The sequence below is a fragment of the Sus scrofa genome, chromosome 16 (genome assembly GCF_054392235.1).
Source record: "Sus scrofa isolate SSC_HxYL_T2T_F1_AM1 chromosome 16, Sscrofa_HxYL_maternal_Yorkshire_Landrace_v2.0, whole genome shotgun sequence".
NCBI lineage: Eukaryota > Metazoa > Chordata > Mammalia > Artiodactyla > Suidae > Sus > Sus scrofa.
Window position 1 is genome coordinate 56825833 of NC_139398.1, and position 18844 is coordinate 56844676.

Sequence of the window (18844 nt, forward strand, 5' to 3'; positions counted from 1 at the left end):
GACAAAGTATATTAGTTTTGTAAGAGATGTTCTAGAGAGCTTACTTAGTTAATGAAGATTTTATTTTTATCTTTTTAGGGCCACACCTGCACCATATGGAGGTTCCCAGGCTAGGGGTTGAATCCGAGCTGTAGCTGCTGGCCTATGCCGCAGCCACAGCAACACAGGATCAGAGCCACGTCTGCGACCTACACCACAGCTCACAGCAACGCCGGATCATTAACCTACTGAGCGAGGCCAGGCATCGAACCCATGTCCTTATGGATGCTAGTCTGGTTTGCTAACTGCTGAGCCATGATGGGAACTCCGGCTACTGGAGATTTCACAGCTCAGAGTTCATCATCCCAGAGCTATTCTACTTAAACAGGCTCTCTTTCCCATTGGCGGGTATTTTGTAGGAAGATTTCTTCTGACTGCTTCAGTGAGTAACCCTTAGTGCTTATCTGGCAGATATCTGGCAAATAAGCAAAAAGCCTGTGCCTCCATTTTAATTTAGCAGACTTAAATAAATGCGTTGTTGGCTGAGAATCGGGACCATGGAGTGATGGTAACAACCATGGTAGAAAGACTTGGCAGGAAGAACTGCACAGATTTGTCCAGACTCTATTTAGAGACCTGCATGAGATAGAGAGTGATAGACTGACTGCCAGGACTCTGTCCAGCTGCCAGGAGTCTATATTCATCACAATACTGGGACATTTAAAACAATGCTCCAAATGGACCATACTATTATGCAATACAGTGACGTGCATACCTAGATAAGCAAAACTGTTACCAAATAGGACTACAAAATTGAAGGCGTCTGAATGTTTCTTTTTGGTTTGGGTTAGAAAGAGTGCTCTCTTGTCAAGATAAGGCAAGAGACCATTTTCCCAATGGCAAAATAATCTGTGATTCCTGAGAAACGGAATGGTGTAAACAGAGCAAGAACATTATGAACAAATGTGATTTAGCAGAGGCTTCACCTGCCTCTGATAAAGTAGATATGAACAAGCAGAATAGAGGAAAATGGGGTGGTTTGGCTGTTAATTGAATAACTGAATAAGCTCTGTAATGATTGTTATTGGGGAGTAAATTATTACCACTGGAACAATGGAGAAATCAGCAGCAGAGGAGTAAGATCAGCCCATCTGCTCTGCAGAATGGGTAGGTGTGTCTTGGATGATAACCTAGTTTCTGATCTATTGATTACCTCATTGTAACCTGGTGCTTCACTCTTGCTTAATACAAATTAGGATTTTTTTCTTAAACTGAGGTAGTCCCTAAGTCCATAAATAGGTTGATGTGGAAAACTATCTTCATGAGACTCGACTCTAGATAGCTAGTCTTTCCCCAACCTGTCCAAAAATCTATCACTTGATAAAAATCTAGGCAGAGGATGGATGAGAAACCTTAAGATTTCAGATGAAACTTGGGCTTCACCTTAACTTTGCTGCCTTGAACAGAGGACGGTCCCGTTGTTTTGCTTTCAATCTTTCTATATCCTTCTATTTTTGATGTGATCTCTCATAAGCATCATGTATTTGTTTTTTGTAAGTCTTGCTTAACAATCTTTTTCTTTTCGTCTTTTAACTGAGACGTTTGGTTCATTTAATGTAATTGCTGGTATATGGAGATTTAAATCTACCTTCTTACTGTATTCTTTCTATTTTCATCTTTCTTGCCATGGTGCAGGTCAGTTAGAGTAGTTATTTCATTCTTCATCCTGCTACCTTAGCATGGAAACTGTTCTGATTGTCTATTATTGCATAGCAAACTACCTTCAAGCTTAATGACTTCTAATCATTTTATTTTGGTCATGATTTTATAAGTCAGAGACTTGAGAAGGACTTAGCTGGGCAGCCCATTTCTGATTCACATGGCATAGTGTAGCATCTCCAAGGTGGCTTTGTTACTCATATATCTGATGCCATGGTGCCCCTTGGCTTCTCTTTCTTTTTTTCTCTGTTTCCACACATGACATCTCATTCTGTAGAGTCCCTTTGCTTTGCTTGTGCTTCTCTCTGCATTGTTGTTGAGGATAACCACACTTTTTATATAAAGGCAGGCTTCTGTGAGGCAGAAGTGGATGCTGTCCATCTCAGTCACAGCTTTCCTGGATTTGACATCATTTCTGTCATATCCTCCCAATCACAGTAGTCACAGGGCCCACTTAGATTCAAGGGAGTGGAGAAAGAGAGTCTAGAACTTATCAGGGGAGGGACAAGTTCATACTGCAAAAGGCAGGTGACAGATATTGCTGTGGCCATCTTTGGAAAGCACAGTCTATCACAGATTATACATTCTATACATTTCTTTACTGCTTTTATTTGTTTGCTTTAGAGCTTACCCAGAGATAAAAATGTGTACTGATATCACGGTTTAGAAATGAACACTTTTATCTCTTTTTGGCCAATGCAAAGACCTTAGAACACCTTCTTTTTTTCACTGTTTGACTCCCTTGACCCATTTCTCTTACCCTTCACTCTCCATCTCTGGCAACTACCAGTCTGTTCTTTATAGTTGAGTTTGCCATATTTTTCGTTCAGATTTCACATATAAAAGAGATCATATGATATATGCCTTTCTCTGTCTGACATTTCACTTAGCATAATGCTCTTGAGGTCTATCTAGGTTGTCACAAATGGCAAGAATTCATTCCTTTTCACAGCTTAATAATATTCCATTACATAGCTATATCTATACATCACAATTTCCTTATCTGTTCATCTATCAGTTGACACTTAGGTTGTTTCCATATCTTGGCTAGTGTAAATAAGGCTGCAGTGAATGTGGAGGTGCATATACCTTTTCAAGCTAGTGTTTTTGTTTTCTTTGGATAAATACCCAGAAGTGAAATTTCTACATCATCTGGTAGCTCTATTTTTAATTTTTTGAGGAAGCTCCATGCTGTGTTCTGTAGTGTCCTCACCAATCTGCATTCCCACCAACAGTGCACAAGGGTTCCCTTTCTCCACATGCTCACGAATGCTTGTTATTTCTTATCTTTTTAAAAAAATAGGTATTCTGAGAGGTGTGAGATGAAAACTCATTAAACACTTAATATGTCTGCCTGTAACAAATCCCCTTATCTATATATTTGAATGAAATTATCTATATTTCACCTTTATTCTTGAGATATATATTTTTCTGGATATAATATTTCATTTAGCAGGTGTTTTCTTTGAGGGTGTCAGTCTATCATGTCTTACCTTTCATTGTTTCTGGAAAGAAGTGCTATCAATCTAATTGTTGCTGCTTTAAGAACATGTGACTCTTTGGCTGCTTTTAAGATTTTAATTTTCGTTTTATGTTTGTCTGTTTGATTTCAGCAGTTTTATCTTGATGTACCTTGTTTTGATTTTTTACTGAATTATTCTGCTTGCCAGTTATAGAGCTTCTTGAAAAGAAGGAGGTTTAATGGTTTTCAATATTTCATTATTTCAGGGTAAATTCTCAGCTATTTTCTCTCTAAATATTGGTTTGCCCTTTCATCTCTGTCTTAGCCCTTATGGTACTTCCATTACATTCACGTTAGGCCTTTTTCCACTAAACCATTATGTCTCTTACACTCTTGCCTAATTTTATCCCATAGTTTTTTAGTTTTTGTTTTTCATTTTGGATGGTTTTTCTTCCAGTTTATGAATTCTTTCTTTAGCTATATCTTATATATGATTAAACATGATGATGAGTTCATTTTAAAATTATTACATTTTTCAGTTCTAGAATTTACATTTTGTTTGTTTAAAATATATTGTCCAGATTCCAAATGGGTCTATTTATTATGTCTGTTGTTTTTCTTGGTTTTAAATTACATTTTCTTGTCTTTTCATGTGCCTGATTATTTTTTGTCATTTACTGGTCATTACCTTTTGAAAACGTGGAAATAATTCGAAGCATAATAAATTTATATGTTTTTGGTAGGCAACAAGGAATACAGTTATCCCTGATCGCCCTCCTGCTGTGGTGCAGTGGGTTGGGAATCCAGCTGCAGTGGCTCCAGGTGCTGCAGAGGTGTGGGTTCAATTCCCTAGGACCTGGTGTTGCTACAGCTGTGGCATGAGTCACACCTGTGGCTCAGATTGGATCCCTGACCTGGGAACTTCCATGTGCTGTGGGTGCAGCCATAAAATGAAAACAAACAAAACTAGTATAGGGATTAGGGTTATTTAAAGCTATCCTTCAGTCTAAACAAGGGCCAGACTTTTCTAGTTCACCTTTATTTCTAAGGTTTAATCCTTAGGGGTTCTAACCAAAAGCATGGGAAGGTTCCTCCTCCCTGGTGGGTCCTAGACTCTAATTTTTATTCCTTTTATGTGGCTGACAGAGGTCTGTTTGACTTCTCAGTCTCTCAGCTGACTCTCGTAGTTGCCAGATGCTCCTAGGGGAAAGTCAGATTTAAATGCTGAGTGTGACTCTCTAATATTTCCTTCTTCTCCTGTAACTCTTTCCCACAGGTCTTCACTGTCTTAGTTCCCCAGTGCTCTCACTGTTTCTCAAAAAGAAGGTTGTTCCACATTACCCAGTCCAACATTAACTGAAGCAGGAGTCCAATCCTCGAAGTATTTAATTTAATATTTATAAAAGAAAGTGAATTTTATATTAATCTCACTAGACCTGGAATGGATTCAGGAAAAAAAAAATGCTAATAATAAGGAAATATGTGCCAGTTTCATGTTACTTTTTAAATTTTTCATAAAATTCAAAGTAACAAAAAACAATTAAATCATAAATGGACTAATGCATTTTAAGTTCCTATGCCATTATCACTCATCCATAGAAAATCTGACTTGCATGATAAGAGTGTTTTTCACAGTGTGCTTTTATGCTAAGATAGAATCAGAAAATCAGTTTCCCAATCCAGAGAAAGTATATTCAGCACTACAAAGGAACAGGACAACAGTTGATAACTGTTTATAAGGTTCACAGCCAAGTGAATTGCAAGATCTGAAGTTTATCTCTATATAATTTCATAAAAATGATTGAGTACACCTGGCTATAAGAGTATGCTATGTTCTATGGAGAATCCAGAAATGAGTGACTCATAGGCTTTCCTTTAGACGACTTAGTTTTCTTTTTTTGAAATTTATAATTATCTGTTATAAAGAACAGATTCCTGATATCAAGATAAATATTACAAAGCCATATTTCAACAAGACAAGACAAAATTCTGGTGCCCATCAGAAATAGGCAGATGCCCCAATGAAACAAGGAAAAAAGCTCATTAAAAGACTCACAAGTACCTGAAACCTTGGTATGTAATGAAGTGACAACCCAAATCAATGTGGAAAGATGGACTTAGTTAATAAATCATCCTGGGACCAATGGCTTCCTGTCAGAAAAAATAAAATTGATCCTTCACCTCAAGTGAAGTAAAAACCTTCGTGTAAAAGGCAAAATTATAAAGTTAATGGGGGAAAAAAATGGAGACTATCCCTGGGACTTGGAGTAAAGATTTCTTAAGACTCAAAAAAGTACAAACCCTACAATGAAAAAAATGATGCGTTTGACTGCATCAATATTAGAGATTTCTGAATAACAAAGAGAGCCACAGATCACGTTCACTGATGAGTAATCTTCTGGGAAAAGATATTTACAGCATCTAAAATGGACAAAGGATCACAGTGACATAGCCTACTGCATGTATGAGCAATCCCTCGTTCAGCCTGCTGTCAAACGTTACCTCCTCAGAGAGGGCTTTCCTGACTTTTATCCAAAACATAACTCCCTACTTACTATTTATCCCCTAAACTTACTTTGTTTTCTTTATAACACCTATCAAAACACAAGATCACATGATTATTTCTTCACTGTTCTTTTCCCAATAAATTCTAAGTTCAGTCACATGGGGACTTTTTCTTTCTTTTGTTCACTTTACTGTCTTCACCCCTAGAACAATGCCTGACATGCAGAAGATGCTCCATGAAAATTTAAGTGAATGAATGAACAGATGCCTCCAAAGTGACATGAAGAATCTCATAGAAAAGGGATGAGTAGGCAATTATTAAAAGGGAAAGTCTTTTTTTTTTATTCTTTTTTTTTGACTGTACCTGCACTATGCAGAAGTTCCCTGGCCAGCGCCACAGTAGCAACCCGAGCAGCTGCAGTGATGACACTGGATCATTAACCTGCTGTGCCACAAGAGAGCCCCATAAGGGAGAATCCTAATGGCCAATATAAAACAGGAAAAGATGGTTAATCTCATATCAGAAAAATACAAATGAAATGGGAGATAGCATTCTATAGCCATCAGATTGGTAAAAATTCAAAAGTCAGAAAATACCGAGGAAGGGGGCAAGTAGAAACGCTCGAGCACTGCTGGTGAGCATGTAAATTGGTACAGCCTTCCTGGAGAGTCCTCTGAAAGTACATATCCTGCAACTCCAATGACATAGATCCTGGATGTACACTCAGAATAACTCTCACATTGATCCAAAAGGGAAATGCATACAGATAGCCACAGAAGCATTATTTGTAATAGCAGAGTAGGAAACACTTCACATGTCCTTCACCAGAGAACTGGAGCACTGCAATATGCTATATGTATAAAATGGAATATTATGCAGCAGTCAGGTATGATAGACTAAATTTGCATATAGCAACACAGCCTATTTATTTTTATTTATTAAAATAGATTTTTTTAGCCTAAAAGGAATTAAAAGCACTTTCTATTTTAAATCTATTGCCTAAAAGTGAGTAGGCAAAATTGGACAAAATAAGTGGTTCTCTGTTTATTATGTATTTCCTATGAGTCTGTGGCTTTTGGTAGGGAAAAGATTCTCAAATTCTAATAAAGGCTTTTTCTTCTTAGCAATTTTGGGATCCTAAAATCCACCTGTCCTGATAAGTTTACTTACATATTTATTTTAATTTCAGGAGGCTCATTTCATCTGCGGTCTCTGGGCAGTCTTAGATTCTGTTTAATGCTTACCTTGGGGAATTACAAATAGGATATCCAGTGTTTCTGGGGTTTTGTTTTGTTTTGTTTTGTTTTTGTCTTTTGTTTTTGTTTTTGTTTTTGTTTTTGTTTTTGCTTTTTAGGGCTGTACTCATGATATATGGAGTTTCCCAGGCTAGGGATCTAATCCAAGCTACAGCTACCAGCCACAGCTGCAGCCACAGCAATGTCAGATCCAAGCCGTGTCTGCAGCCTACACCATAACTCACAGCAATGCCAGATCCTTAACTCACTGATCAAGGCCAGGGATCAAACCCACAACCTCATGATTACAGTCGGATTTGTTTCTGCTGGACCACAATGGGAACTCCGTTCCTGGGTCCTAATTTGCATCATAGCTTTGAGATTGCATGAAATTTACTAGATGAAGCCTTCTCCAACTGGGAATCTTGTTAAAATGTAGTATCAGATTCAGTAGTTCTGAATAGGACCTGAGACTCTGCACTTCTGACAAGCTCTCAGGTGTTGGCCAACAGTTTGCATCCTCAGACCATCCTTTGGACACAAGCCTCAATCAGAAACACTCTGTGGAAAGGGTTATATTTTTTATATATAATGATTTTTATTTTTTCCATTATAGCTGATTTACAGTGTTTTGTCAATTTTCTACTGTACAGCAAGGTGACCCAGTCACACATGTATACACTCTTTTTCTCACATTATCATGCTCCATCATAAGTGACTAGATATAATTCCCAGTGCTACACAGCAGGATCTCATTGCTTATCCATTCCAAAGGCAATAGTTTGCATCTATTAACCACATATTCCCAATCCATCCCACTCCCTCCTCCTTGGCAACCACAAGTTTGTTCTCCATGTCCATGATTTTCTTTTGTGGAAAGGTTCATTTGTGCTGTATATTAGATTCCAGATATAAGTGATATCGTATGTAATTTGTCTTTGTCTTTCTGACTTACTTCACTCAGTATGAAAGTCTCTAGTTCCATCCATGTTGCTGCAAATGGCATTATTTTGTTCTTTTTTATGGCTGAGTAGTATTCCATTGTGTATATATACCACATCTTCTTAATCCAGTGGGAAAGGGTTATGCTTTTTTTATTTGTTTGTTTATCTCATTTAAAATTTTTTACTGAGGAATTCTCATTGTGGCTCAGTGGGTTAGGAACCTGACTAGTATCCATGAAGATGCGGGTTCAATCCCTGTCCTCACTCATTGGTTTAAGGATCGGGCATTACTGCAAGCTGCAGCATAGGTCACAGATGCAGCTCATATCTGACATTACTGTGGCTGGGGTAGAGGCTGGCAGTTGTGTCTCTGATTCAGCTCCCCATTTGGGAACTTCCATATACCACAGGTACAGCCCTAAACAGGATAACAACAACAGCAACGTATTGGAATATAGTTGACTTACAAAGTTGTGTCAGTTTCAGGCATACAGCAAAGTAAATCAGTTATATGTGGAAGGAGTTATTCTTAAGGCATCTGAGAGCTTACCCTGGGTCCAGAACAGTCTCTGGATTTATGTTCATTAAGCAAGATAGCTGAGGTAGCATCTAGAGGTATTGTACTGTGTGGCATTACAAGGGATTGCTTCTCCAGGGCCACTGTGGAGAAAGGCAAACATGTTCCTCATACGGTGCCATGCAACGGTGTACTGACCCTGGCTTGCACCTGAGCTATATGCATGCCTCTTATGGCAACTCAGTGCTTAGTGACATGATGTTGATAGCTTGAAATCAGCTTTGGCAGCGGTATTTACACCATGGAAATTGGCAAATGCTGCAATTCAAGGCTTTTCCCTCCACAAAGCCATTTTACCAGCATATCACTCTGACCATAGTGTTCAGTAGAGAGACTGTGCAGATTCCCTTGTGTGGCTCACGGGTGGGAACAATGAGCTCCCGCCATGGTTTCTGGCTAGGTTAGGAGTCATTTATAGAAGCATCACATAGTAACTGGTCCACCTAAAAGGGGATGACAGAGGAAAAAAGATGGTTACATGAGAAAATAGGAAATCGGGCTTTAAAAGTAAAGCTAATTTCCCCTCTATCCATGTTTCTTCCTCCAGTCATATATAAGCCAACATGAAAAGAACATTATGCCTGCAGTGAGGAGTATGTAGCAGAAGCTGATGAACTCTTAAAAACAAATATGTCATTTTAAATATTCATAGAAATTAAAATAGGGAAGGAAAAAATGGAGAAAATATATTATTTAGCATAAGAACACCTTCATTAAAGAATTAGTACGTCTTTAGTGTTAGCTAGGAGCACAGAGGAATCAGTGCAGTAATTGGGGAGCTGAGTTCCTATTAAGAGGCCACTGATTGGCTTATTTAATGGCTCTAGAGAAACTCTGTAAATTTACCCCCCTACTTTCATACCTTGTAAAATAAGTGTTAAAATAGCTTTCACGTGCCTCACCTCTTAAGTTCTTAGTAAATATCCATGAATTAATTTGATTGAGAAAGAAATACCTATGTGTAGGTTATTTTTATCTGCAGTTGGAGACATTTGTCTTCTTTGGGTCAGTCCAATTCCTTTACCACCCAATTTGAAAGTCTAGAAAATATATGAAGGGAGCAGATGCTATGGAAAAACCTTGCTGAACCATCACAGGAAAGAGCAGAGACACTTGTTGATATCTGTCACTCCAATGACACATTCTCTTCCTTGGTACAGTTTTGTATTAGACAGAAGAAAGTCCTGTATTATAACCACTCCTTGTGTGATATCCGTTCTGTGGCTAGCATCATTACTTCTCCAAGTCTTTCTTTTTCTATGAATTTGGTGGGGGGACGCAATTCAATCCTAGGTATTCATTACCTGAGCATTGGAAAATACGTTTGAGAAGGTTGAACTTTGAGCTGTCTTTCATGGAACCAGTCATATCACATATAATTTCTAGTCCTGTTCAAAATTATTTTTTAGAAACCATAGAGAATATTATTCTAAGTTTACTAAAAATATCTGTGTCTTCAAATATCTGGGAGGCTATTTTCCAAATGATTTCTATGACTATCTCAGAGAAGTGGGATTAAGGATGACACTGATTTACATGTATTTTTACATATCCTAATTTTTAAAAAATGAGAGTATATTATAAAAAAAAAACACACACATTTTTGTCACTTTTCCACGAGTAAGCCTGTCACTTTCAACAGCATCATAAGACCTCAGATTCTTTAAGGAAACACCTTCCGAAGGGAGAGTTAAGGGATGTGATTTCATTGTCTTTCAGTGTTGCTATAGGATTTCATATCTGAAATGTATTTTGCAAGCATCTAATAATCAGACTCCTCACAGCTTTATAAGAGGCTTCCACTTAGATGATGATTGAAGTTGAGGATAAGCTGATTTGTGATGACTGTTGAAAGTGAATCTTTTCTATCTCACTGTCCTGTACTTCATCTTCTGGGTCACGCTGCTTCTTTCAGTCCTTAAAGCCTTATAACTTGCGCAGGCACGGCTTGCCAGCTGGAACTAGAGTTACGGTGGACTAAGTATTGACATCATCTGGCCAAATGCAGAGCCAAGGAAATGAGCATGCCTGATATATGTGTGTCCTGATTTACTTTGGAACGTCGCTCCACGGCTCACAAAAAAGGCAGTTGTACTTTTTCCATATCACATCCCCAAACCCACATATTACTGGCCCAAGGTTAGAGTGTTCTAAATGGTAAGGAAAGACAGGAAAACCTGCCACATCGTACGGACTCTCAACTGTCTGATTAGGGAGCGATTACATATTTGGTGTTAAGTTCAGAATATTTGAAATTCAGGCTTTCCATTTTAGACTGTGTGACTTCACCTGGTTATAATTTGCATTTTATTGTGAGAGTCAGCAGAGCCCTAACTCACCCCTTTGGAGACATTACCTCGTCAATCCTCCCCATGGTCCTTTGGGAGCGATGGGGTCAGACGTGCTGAGGAAGAGAAAACAGAAATTAGGCTTTTCGCTTAGGAACGTGACTCAGAGGTGTGGGCCCCCGGTCAGGAAGGAATGTGGGCTCCTGAGTCCATGGTGGGGCGCTGGCCCCTGGCGAACCAGCAGGAGGTAGCTCCTCTGTGTCAGTGCACTCCTGTTTCCGATCCACACAGTGGATCCGTGGGACCTTCTGGTGGGAATTCTGCTCTTTGTCTTTCTCTTTACTCCCAATTTCTTTACTTCCTCAGTGTATCCCAAAGCCATTCTGCATTTGGCTCAGAAGAGAGAAACTATCTTGTTTGGTCCCCTAAATATCAACCTGTGGTGTTTGAGCTCTTCTCCCACATTGTAAACTTTTCATCACAGGATAACGTTTTATGATTTGACTCATAGCACTGCCGAGCACAGCCCAGTGCCCTCCCTCCTCCGCCTGCCCCATCCCTCTCTACCCCTTCCCCCAGCATTCTCTTCCTGATTTGTGTTCACCGTGGAGTGTGTGTTTTCCCCCACTAGCGTGTACCCTCCTTGAAGGCAGGGATTTTTCCTATGGTGTTCCCAAGTGTCTCGAGTAGGGACTGGTTCATAGGAGACCCTCAATAAGTACTCATTGAAGGAAAAAACTGGTATTTATAGGAGGAGCTCCATAAAGACATGGTTGTATATATATATTTTTATTTTTGGTTGTTGGGGGCTGGTTCTCCAATTACTCTGCTCTGAATCCTTTTTTTTTTTTCCTCCTGTGTTCACAGTGACCAAAGAAAAGATTACAAGTGATGACTTTTGGTTTTATGGAGATGATGAGCCCATTTTAAATGGAGACTAGACAAAGGAGAGCAGAGAAACAGCCGAATTTCATGCTTAGAGAAGATAGATTTCCTGGCATGGAAGAGAGCTTTTCATACCAAGTAACTTAGAAAAATGTACCATCTAACAGAGGGGCCAGGGAGGGTGTCACTGAAATGCAAACAGGAATAAAGCACTTTGCATTTCCTTAGACTCAAAGAATCCCAGCCCAAGCTGGACCCTAGGTGAGGAAATGAGGGTGCAGAGAGATGATGAACTTGAAGTCACACAGTTAAATGATGTCTGAGCTGACTTTGGTCAGTGCAGCATGCTAAATAATCTTTAAGAAGTGGTTACTTAGAAACAGATCTACCAGGACCCCGCAGCTAGTGACTTCCGCGATTTCTCTGGACTCCAAAAGTTTCTTAGCTAGTTTTACAGTCAGCAATCATGTAGAATCAAGTGCAGTCTTTTGAAGTTATATCAGCTCAAATCAGGTTATGGCATGGTTTGGCTAAGTGAGGCAAACCTTACAGGAAGACAAAAGTTCCTAATGTTACAGAGCATCTAAGGTCATATCCACCTGCTCCAGTAGAATTAGAATTCCTAAGGCTCTTACTGTGACTATGCAAATTATCACCCTGGAGGGTGGGGTGGGGTGAGCTCCTCAGCACCCATACTTGGTGTCTGTCTTTTGAAAAGCTGAGCAAGTTTAAGAATGGAGGTCTTGCTACCTTGCTGACAGCTTTAGAGCTGCTTCTGGCTAAGGAAGGAGCAGGACAGGGCTGCAGTGCACTTCAAAACTTACTGGGCTCTGAACCAGAAATGATGCTTGCCTTCTCTGCTCCGAGCACCTGGTGATCCTTCCCTGTAGCAAGGCTTTCTGACTGTCTCTCCTCTTGGGTTGTGTGTGTGAACAGCGTAGTGCTGGAGTGAATCCAAGAGGCTTAGAAACAGGTTCAAACCATTCCAATAATTTGAATCAAGTTGATGCTCTTTGTATTAATATAGTACCTGTATTACGGAAATAGTAACTTTGACACTATAAGTTCACCCAGGAATAGACTTCTTAGAAATATGTCCTTCTTAGTGGAACACAAGGTACTACTCATGACACCTGTATGTTATTCTTTCTATCTCCTCTACACTCTTTTATCCATCCTTTCCTCTTTGCCTTCTCCTTCTCTCCCACCTGTGTCTTAGGCCTGCCAGGGACCCTCACACTGGCAGACAGGACTAGAGAGAGACAGCAGTTCCTGACCTCTCCACAGTTGCCAGCTTATTTCTTAATATGGTAATTTCTCCTTATTCAAATAGAATATTTAGGGAGTTCCCATTTTGCTGCAGTAGAAGCAAATCTGACTAGTATCCATGAGGATGCAGTTTCAATCCCTTGCCTCGTTCAGTGGGTCAGGGATCTGGCATTCCTGTGAGCAGTGGTATAGGTTGCAGATGCAACTTGGATCCCATGTTGCTGTGGCTGTGGCATGGGCCGGCAGCTGCAGGTGCCATTTGACCCCTAGCCTGGGAACTTCCATATGCCACAGGGGCTGCCCTAAAATTCAAAAAGAAAAAAGAAAAGAGACTATTTAAGGCTGTGGTTTCCTGTGCTGCTGTAACAAATTAGCACAAATGCAGTGGCTTAAAACAACACAAATTTATTATCTTATTTTTGGAAGATAAGTAGTCCTAAAAATCAAGGTATCAGCAGGACTGAGTTCTCCTGGAGAATCTGTAACTTTGCCTTTTCCATCTTCTAGAAGCCTTGGTCCAGCTTCTTTGGCTTATGGTCCCTTCATCCATCTCCAAGGCCAGTAGTGTAGCATCTTCAAATCTTTCTCTCTCTCCTCCCCCTCTGCCTCTCCCCACTCCATCCATTCCTCCCTCCCTCTGTTTCCACCATCACTCGTCCCTCTCTGGCCTTCTTTCCTCCTTCTTATAAGGACCTTTATGATTGCATTAGGTCTACTAAAATAATCCAGGATAATCCATTCCATCTCAAACCTTTTAGCTTAATCACATCTGAAAAGTCCATGTAGCCATGCCACATGGTCATCTTTGGGGATATTATTATTATCATTATTATTATTATTATTTCTTTTTACCACACCTGTGGAGACAGTAACTCACTGGCTTGAACATTTTTAATCAAAGAATAAGCAGCTTTAGGTTCTCTTGTGGGAATGAGCTCAGTTTCCAAAAAAAAAAAAAAAAAAAAAAAATGCACAGGCAGAGTCATACACAGAGATAGGATTGTAGTTGCTTCTGGTTGAATTTCATTCTCACAGTGGTTTGATTTAGGGAAAACTGAAGCAGTTGGATAGGCAAGAAGAGATTTGGAATAAACTAGATTCGGAGTTTGAAGTTCAGCTCTGGCATTTGCTGTGGGAAATTGGGTGTGTTTGCTTAACTATAAAATGGAGATGATAATTCTTCCCTCATATGGTTGGTGGGCTAAATTAAATTATGTGTGTAATATACCTAATATGTGGTGTGTGGCACATGGAGGATGCTTTATAAAAGTTACTTCTTTTAACTCTTTCCTCAGTGATTAGACCCAAGGTCAAGAATGTAATTACAATGTGACCAAAAGTAATTAGGTTGAGAGTAATCTAAGGGATGTTGAGCAATGGAATTTTAAAATAAAATCACAGGATACACCCACACGATCCAATGGGAACTGACAAAATCTGTTTCTTCTCATAGGGTTTCAGTCTAATTACATTTTATGTCTCTAAACTGAATGAGGGTGCCATAGGGAAGACTTGACCTGTCTCATGTCTATACCTCAAGAAGTGTAGAAACATAACAGAATTTCTCTCATTCTCAAATTTGATAGAAACACATCAGCTAAGGACTCTGTGGGTCCGCAGGTTCCATCCAGAACAAACTTCCAACAAAGGTCAGCTTTACTTAAATACTTAAATACTTGTCTTTACTTAAATACTTTTCACAGTGAAAAGTTTACTACCTTTTGACTTTCATTGCATTTGGCCAGTTCTTATTAAAAAGTTCCTAGGGTGGGGAAAAAAATGTAATGGTAATGCATACATGTAAGGATAACTTGATCCCCTTGCTGTAACGTGGGGGAAAAATAAATAAATAAATAAATAAATAAATAAATAAAAAGTTCCTCCATATTTTTAGCTAGAAAACTTCTTCCCTAAAAGTTCTATCTTTTGATTCTAACTCTGCCTGATAAACTTACAAAAACCTGATACAATTTTCACAATAGCCAGCCTACAAATGCACACATCCCAAGTCTGTTCTTTTGGAGAAGTGTTTTCAAGTTAGAATTTCTAGGTTTCTAAAGACCATGAGTCATTTACTCTTCTTTTTGGGTCTTCCCAAATCTTCTGGTTTCTTCTTATTACCACACTCTAGTTTATCAATATCTCCCCTAAAATGCATCACCCAGAGCTAAACAGAGTATTCCAGATGTGGTCAGATTAATGCCCAGCAGGCTGGAACTTTTTTCTGTTGGATCTGGATTATATTTCCATTGATGAAATCTGATTTCATTAGCTTATCTAAAAGGCAGTCGTGCAACTCTGTCATTTGGCTTGTTCTGTCCAAGCTGGTAGTCGATTAGGTCTCCAGGTGCTTTGCAAACAAGCCTTTGTTTTCCCCCATCCTTACCTGTCCAGTTGATTCATTATGTTTGTTGCACAAACACTACTTAAAAAGGTAGGTAACACTGAAATAAGTCACTTAGAATCTTACTAGGCCCACATTGACAATTTTCACTTGTCCAAGTTCCTCTCTGGTTCTTGCTCATAAGCTTATATAAATTTTATATAGTTTTCAACAGAGCCTAGACAATTTTCCGTATCCTGACGTTGAAGGCTAACATTAACACTTCCCCAAGCTACTGTATTATTTTTTATAATTGTACTTTAAAAGAGCCGCATTAAGTTCCATAGTAAGATGGGCCGTATTTCCTCACCCACTCAGTTTCTCGGACATTGAGGTGGGTCCATCATTGTACATAAAACGTGGGGTTTTTTTTGGGGGGGGGAGGTGAGAGGATTTTAATATGGTCCTGAAATTAAATGGCTTTTTTGGATCACAATCATGATTTTATGTTTCTGTATTTTAAAATTTCTCTCTTTTGGAGTGTCCATCATGGCTCAGCAGAAGTGAATCTGACTAGCATCCATGAAGCCGCAGGTTTGATCCCTGACCTCGCTCAGTGGGTTAAGGATCTGGTGTTGCCGTGAGCTATGGTGTAGGTCAAAGACTCGGCTCAGATCTGACGTTGCTGTGGCTGTGACCTAGGCTGGTGGCTACAGCTCTGATTCGATCTCTAGCCTGGAAAACTCACATGCTGCAGGTGTGGCCCTAAGACAAAAAAAAATTTTCTCTCTTTACATTTTCTTTCTTTCTTTTTTTTTTTTTTTTTTGTCTTTTTGCCATTTCTTGGGCCACTCCCACGGCATATGGAGGTTCCCAGGCTAGGGGTCCAATTGGAGCTGTAGCTGCCGGCCTACGCCAGGGCCACAGCAAAGCGGGATCCGAGCCGTGTCTGCAACCTACACCACAGCTCACGGCAACACCGGATCCTTAACCCACTGAGCAAGCCAGGGATCGAACCCGCAACCTCATGGTTCCTAGTCGGATTCGTTAACCACTGCGCCACGACGGGAACTCCTCTTTTCATTTTCTTCCTTGTTCAGACTTTTGTGCAACCACTTTGCCAGTCTCCCACCCCTTTGCTCTTTATCTTTCAATTCAGAACAAATATAATAGAGAAAACCAGACCTCGAGACTTTAAGCTTTAATGTACCTCTTATACCGTCAATGAGTTCATAACCCTCTCACCCTGACACAGTTTCTCTCAGTGCCAGCCCCAGAGCTCCTGTTTCAGGGCAGTTAGGAAGTCCCTCCCCACCCTGAACTGCTCCTTTCTTGCTGGCAAGCTGATGCCTGCAATTAATGGAGGCCAACATTTCTAAGTTTCTTGGGGGCAGGCTCTGCATCGCCTTCCTGAAGGTTTTCCAACTTAGTCATAGAAGGCTCTCCGTGAATATTTATTAGTCGAAGGGATGAAAGAATATAATTAAAGATAAGACTTAACAATTTAATTCAGCCTGGGGGATATACCACTTCATTCACACTAAAGAGTAAATTGCTGGTATTAGTTCCCTGGGCACAGGTTTTTATTATGAAGAAGAAAGGGTACGAAGCCCTCCAGTCCTGTTTGACAGAAGATAGTAATGGACTTGAGAACCTAACAGAGGTACATTACAATTTTTTTCCCCCCAGGGCCAGCCTTGGACTTTTAAACTCAGACTATTAGTGTGGTAACTAACTACTGAGACTGGGAACTTGTAGAGCCCACAGATTCTGCACTCAATTGTATGGGGTATTTTGTGACCTTCTGTAATTTTGGACTTGCCTGTTTAACTTGGGGTAGTGCTTACCAAACAACAGAACTGGCCTTTGCTCTTATTACAGAAATGACTGGGGAGGAGGGAGCACAGTGGGAAATAGCAAAGTCCTGTCTATATATTGGTACAGATGCCACCTTGATATCCTTTCCTGGTATTCTTCACACAAGTCAGGACCTGGCCCAGCTGAGAAGGAATGTTAGAGCAACCAGCTGGCTGCGTTTTCCTAGGATTCTCCTGGTTTTATTTATTTATTTATTTAGCTTTTTTAGGGCCGCACCCATGGCATATGGAGGTTCCCAGGCTAGGGGTCCAATCAGAGCTACGGCAACACCAGATCCTTAACCCACTGAGCGAGGCCAGGGATCAAACCCAAAACCTAATGGTTCCTTGTTGGATTTGTTTTTGCTGTGCCACAATGGGAACTCCTCTCCTGGTTATAGTACTGTGAGTTCCACTTCCCTGGAGGCTCCCTGGACTAACCAGGACAGTTGGCCCCCCTTGCGTAAAAACTGCCAGTAGTCTTGATTGGCTTCCCTGAGAATTCAATTGAAAAAGGGTGAAATAGCCCCATCTGCCTGGGCCTCTCTTTGTTTTCTGGCCTTGCCCCTGGCAATGGCCTATGGAAGGTAAAGGGAAGCTTCCCTCCCCGCCTGCCCACTGAGGGCTGAATCAGAGTTCTGTATGGTGTGACCTAAGAAGATATACCGATAGAAACTCCCCTGTCCAGACGTGTCTTCCCTACAGACACATCAATTTGGCCCAGGCACCTTTGGAGCCTGAAAGGATATTTCTAGAGAATCATCTGGAAAATCTAGAATCATGTAGAAAATCATTATTGCTATTGTAGATTAACTCATTAGTATTCCCATTCAGATGTGTATGGCTAAGTTTAGCAAACCATCACTTAGAACAGTGTTCTGAAATTAGAGGACAGCAGATTGGAGTACCTGACGGGGCCAGGGCAAGAGGGAGCTCTGGACTGGTGCTCTAGCAGGTGCCTCTGCAGGACTTCCTGTCCGACAGAGCAGTGAGAGGCACTGTGACCCTTGGGAGAAAGTACCCACCATTTATAAGCCAACTTTTGATTTGTGTTGACTTTTCTTTAGCTTCCAGAATAGAGACCCTCTCCAAGTTATCCACTCAGATCTTGAACATGATTCATCAGGCACCGATTTTCCTCTCGCCACCACATGGCTGTGCTGCATCTGCATTTGAATCTCATTCATCAGGCCACCACCGAACACCTCCTGGTGCGAGACTTAGGTCCTGGTCTTCTTTTCTTTTGCCCTTCTGCTTTGGCTATTCCCAGATCAGTTCATTTCTTCTTATGCAGGCACATGCTTTTTGCGAAACTTCTTTCCCCTTTCTCTCTTATGTAGAAGTACCTCAGAAAAATCTTTATTCTGACATATTTTCATCTCTTCCCCTTCCTGAGTTCCTTTTATGGGCATGTACATTTACATATATGTGTGTGTATATACCTCTGTGCTCACACACACACACACACACACACACACACACCTATATCTATATCCTTACCGTCTGCTGATATATATCTGTTTGAAATAAAAAGGAGGGTCAGAGATTTTTACATTAAATATAAGAATCAGGACCTTCAACCTCTAGACCATTTGAAAGTGCTCAGATACCCTTCAGAATTCTTACATAAATCTCTATCTGCCCCTTTATTGTCAACTAATTTAACCAGCTTTCCTCAAGAACCAGTGTTCAACATAAATAGAAGAAAAGGATTTCCTACCCATTTTTCTTATTTTTTTATTTTTTAAATACGAAAGCTAACATTATCATAACATGCTTTTCTATTTTTCATTGTAAATCT